The following is a 5,273-nucleotide window of genomic DNA, read 5'->3' as shown; positions in this document are numbered from 1 at the left end:
CCTGCTCTAGGGCAGCCTGCACAAGGTGTCGGTAGAAATAAAAAACATCAAAGACAACTGACTAAATAAATTTACTTCCCATTATGATGGAATGAACTGGCTGTGCTGCACCTGTTCTTTGGGTCCTGATAGATCTTTCATGGGTCTTATGAATACATGTCTACTGAACAAAGGCTGACTAGAATTATTCCAGTAATTACTACACTGTAGGTCTAAAAATGTATAACAAACTGAGTGTCTTAATGCACCTGTCCTGTGTTGTCATGAGACTTCAGCCTGTGATATCTAACAGGTAAAATTCCTATTATAATTTTCTAATATATTGACTTTTTGGATGGGAAATTTAATAAGGAGTCTGAAAGGGAAGTGGATGATACATTATGCAACCAATATGGAATTTTATGATGAAAATATATATGGTTTTTACTTGGTTTCTAGAGAGAATCAGGCCCATAATTTTGGAGTAGAAATCATTAATATCCATTCATATACAGATATGATATCTATTTGTACAAAACTTGCTGAAGATGGCCAAACACCTGGATCAAGACTTTCCTCCCCAGGCAAGGACTCTGTATCTTGTTTTAGGGAGTAAAAGTAGTTTTGTCTGACAGCAGAGGATGCAATTATGTATGCCACCTTAAGTGCCATTGTTTGCAAAAGCAGACCTTTCATTTGCTATAAATATTTACTTGTGGCATCTTTACTCTCTCTGAAAAGAAGGAAATCATTATCAGAAGGAAATCATTATCATTATCACTGGTTGAATTTTAAGCATGAGATTCTCAAAGGATAAAAAAGTCCTACCTGGAATAGTCCTGGCTTTTCTGCATCATGAATAAGAACAACTTTAACTGAGGAAGGAAACAGAAGAATTGATAGAGTAATGAAAGGAAAAATTAGACTAAAATGGCTTAGTTTTCCAAGTAGAATAAAAACTTTGGGAAGAGGGAGAAGCCAAGGAAAGAAATAAATTTGTTCCCTAGAAACATGCCAGAGGAAGAAATCAGTCAGGGCTTTGTGAAAGGTCAACGTGTCAACAGAACAAATATGCATGAGCTGTCCATAAATAAGGTTAAAAGAAGCCTCCTAGGCATCAAAGGAGTAAGGATCTGGAAAAGATCCTCAGTGGGAACAAAAATATTTATTTTAAGATGAGTTTCCATTAACTTAATGGAGGCAGATAGTGCAAGAATTGACAGTGAGAAGGGTTTTGATTTGATGGTCCAGATGTTTCAATACACTGTGTTCCAGTTCTGGCCTCGGCTCCATCTCCTGCAGGTTACCCTGGTTTAGGTGACAAGCTGGTGTCCACCACAAAGATAACTCATTACACAGACATGGCATCAAAGCCTGGGCTTAAATAAACAAATGTCAAGCTATGACAGATGGGATTCAGGGAAGAATTAACTTCTCCAATTCCAGACTGACAGGAGCTCATAGATTTTCATCATTTCCACTCACTTAGGAGGGGAAAGTGGGAAGAATAAATAGACAGTGAAGTTTCCTTTTGTGCCTGATTAATTTGAGCTGTGTTTTCACCTCCCATCAAGCAAAAAAGCAGAGTAGGGAAGCTCCCCAGACATCAGTTCCCTGAGTTATGGAATCCAACTTCAATTGCTTGTAGAATCCTCTATGTGCAAGGACAGGCTGGAGATTACTTCTATCTCTGGAAATGTCAAATATGAGCTCACAATATCCAAATTTTCTTACATAAGGCACACAATACCGCTATCCTACACATCTGCTAGGGTGATTTCAAACCATTTGTTATCTCCAGTTTTATCTACATTTATTTTGAAAACATTAGCATGAAGAGGAAGTAAGCAAACTAGGTGAAGCACATTCAAACCTACCAAAATGAAATGTTTCTGAAAACAGCTAAAATAGAAGCTCTTCACATGTGATAGACATAGAAGGCTAAGAAACAAATCCTTGTGATGCTCTGGCAAGAACAGCAGCCTTTTTCACACACCAAGAAGAGAAACATTCTCAGTGCAGGGAGCAGTGAGTGCACTGAAGAGCACCGAGGAAGGGGAAAAGTAAGATGTGTGTTCAAATTAAGAAGTGTCTTCTACAGCTCTTGAGGATGCAAACTCAATTTCTTCAGCAGGTTTTGTTTTTGGTAATACAAGGATACGTTTAGGGCAGAACAGTGTCCTGTCCGTAAAGCCCACTTTACAGTAGAATAACTAAATTAAATAAATATTGGAGCAAACCTGAGTAAAACATCTCTACAACTAAATGATAAATATAATGGGATTTAAAATATAGGAGTAACTGGGAGGAGGGAAAAACCCCCAAAAAACAGAGAGCAACAGTTCCTTTTTGAACTGATAAAATACTCCAAACACAAATAAAAAGTTCAGTATATAAAATATTCCAAACACAAATAAATAGTTCAATGTATTTGAATAGAATGTTTAACCTGCAGCCCCTTCCTCAACCCACTAGGTAAATACTTTGCTTCACATCTAAGTTTAGGAAATTTCTATGGACTGAAAATGGAAAGAGGCCTTGCTGCATTATTCGTAGTCCTAACTTAAGATTCTGAGAATTTTAATAACTTGGCTAAATCTTATTTCTATTAATATAATTCTCCCATCTATCACCAAATGGAAAGGATATTTCCCAAAGGACATAGAGAGCCAAAAGATAAGAATCAAATCTACATTTCCATAACAAATACCTAGATAATAAAATTTTCTCCATTTTTAATGTTGTGTAGTGCAATACAAACATGTTCAAGTGTAGGTGGCTTACTTTGGTTTTGGGATATATAACTGAACTCTGAAATATGAAAAACATTTAATGGGTTCAATTTCACCTTTAATTTGAGCGCTTCTATACTTGGCCAGAAGAGGTGGTTAACCATTTAAACATATTTTTCATACATTGATGTTCAAAATGCACTGGTTTATGCTTTTAAATTTTCTTTTATTACAATGAAAGCAGCTTAAAATTAAGTGTGGGAGGCATAAAAAAACCACCCTACCCAATGTCAAGAAGAATATAAAATTATTGATCTGTAGACAGGAGGAAATTAAATATGGTATCCCCTTCTCATTTAAAGAAAATAACTGCAACAACTCTGAAAAACTTCACAGAAGAAATAGATTAAAAATGTTGGCATGAAATGAACTACTGCCTCAAATGTATCTTCTGCAGGAGTTTTATTTATGGAGCACAGCAAGTGCAAGGATTTGTCAGGAGTGCATGGACTGAACTTTCTTTGCTCATCTTAACTTTTGTGCACACACAGTCACAGAGGCATTTCATAGCTGTGACAGCCAAAATTGTTACTTTATCTGGGTAAACAGAATTGTTTTCAGGGATGTATCACATAATATTTTCCTTCTGGAATTTCTTGAAAGCATCTCTGTATTTTATTAGGACTCAGTTCAATAGGTGGACAAAAATCAATCCTTGCTTTTTTTCACAGAGTGTTAAAAGTAACTCTTTTCAACTCTGATACCTGGGTTGTACTAATCTGAGAAGTTTTATCACCATTAAATATTCATGAAGGGTCAACTCAAACTCCTCACTTCAGTGTAAACACTTCATATCTGTGGATACCTTCACACAGCGCCATTCCACAGAGACCTTGCTCAATGAAGAAAACAAGGAGTGAGAGTAAAGAGGCAAGGACCTTACAGGTGTTAGTAACAAGAAATTCAGAACTATAGACTCGAGGCACGACCATAAAAACCAGCACAGCTGCCTGCAGTACTCTCCAGCCTCTGCCAGAAAGCAGAACTCTTTTATTGACAACAAGAGGAACCAGAGATGGCCATCCCTCAGCTCAAGTTTTCCTTCATATATCTCTATTTCTTGTATATACTGTGCCTGTGTGATTTAGGCAACAGTTCCATGCACACTGACCACCAGGCTGCCAGATCAGAGATTCAGTCCCTCACTGAATCCCATCACAGCCCGTGCTCCAGGACCTATTTTAAATGCTGGTTTTGTAGCCAGCAGTCATAGCCACTCAGGTTTTCAACTCTTGGGTGTGCACACTCAAGTATCGCTAATTTTAGAGAAAAAAAAGTTTTTGAAGGCTTGTGGATATTCAGACAACAAAAGCTTGAATGCAGGATCTGCAAAACACGGAAAGCCCCTGTGTGGAAGGGATTTTGGCAGTTCATCTAGTCCAAACCCCTGCTCGGAGCAGGGTCAGCCATATAATAAGACACAGTTGCTCCAGACTTGATGCAGTCATGTCCTGAAAGATCTCTAAAGATGAAGAACACACAATTCTCTTGGGCAACCTGTTCTACTGTTCCAGTCCCTAAGGTGAAAAGGGCTTCCCCTGAACCACAGTTTGAATATCTCACATTTCAATTTGTACCTGCTCTTTCCTGCCCTCCCAGGTCATAGATGCCTTCCTTCATGTTCAGCTGTATAAATATATAAGTAGGATACTGTTTTCCAACACTGACTCTACAGTTGTACTGAAGTTAATTGCTTCCAGTGAAAGTACAAAAAACACGCTTTGCAATGCCTGATTTTTGCAAGTAGTTTCATTAGCAGTTCATTTGACAAGACCAATAGAAATATTAGCTAGCCCACTTTCCTCTATCCACTGTTTCCATCCCCACCTCTCATAAATGCTTTACAACCCTCTCACTAAAAGAAAAGAAAAACAAATGGGGAGTGAAGAAGAATTAAAAACTAAGGTATGTAAAAATATCTCAAAAGTTTAGAATTCCCATTTGAAAAATTAGAACAACTTCAGAACATCTTTTATATCTCCATTGTTTTTCAATTCCAATAGAGCTCAAACCCCTTCATCACTGTTCAACTTGCACAGGAGAAAAGGTTTTAAGTTCCAGTCTACCATGATTGGCCTTCCTCAGTCAAGAAATTTATTGCATCTGCAGAACTGCTTGGAAGCCTTAGGACTTTTACTAATTCTTTTGACCACACGTGTTGGAAAAAGAAGCTCTTGTACCTACCTTGATTACTGGGAAAGCCAAACCTGCCACAGCTGAGACGGCCACGATACCCAGAGCGTCTCCATGAAATATCAGAAAGCTTCAGCCCATACAGAGTAACACCAGACCACTTCAGGAGGCTGCAAGCTCTGCCCTTCTTCACCCTTTTATCCCCTCCTGTTGATGCCCTGCCCCTGTGAGCCCTCTGCTCCCTGTGTGGTTGCTCAGCACCCCTGGGCACTCCATGGCTCCTCACCTTCAATAGCATTCACCTGTTCTGCACAGCTGCAGCCAATTACCACAAACTGTGCCTACAAAACACTAAAAAAACTCACAAAA

This window comes from Molothrus ater, chromosome 6 (assembly GCF_012460135.2).
Source record: "Molothrus ater isolate BHLD 08-10-18 breed brown headed cowbird chromosome 6, BPBGC_Mater_1.1, whole genome shotgun sequence".
Taxonomy (NCBI): Eukaryota; Metazoa; Chordata; class Aves; order Passeriformes; family Icteridae; genus Molothrus; species Molothrus ater.
This window is presented reverse-complemented; position numbering follows the sequence as displayed.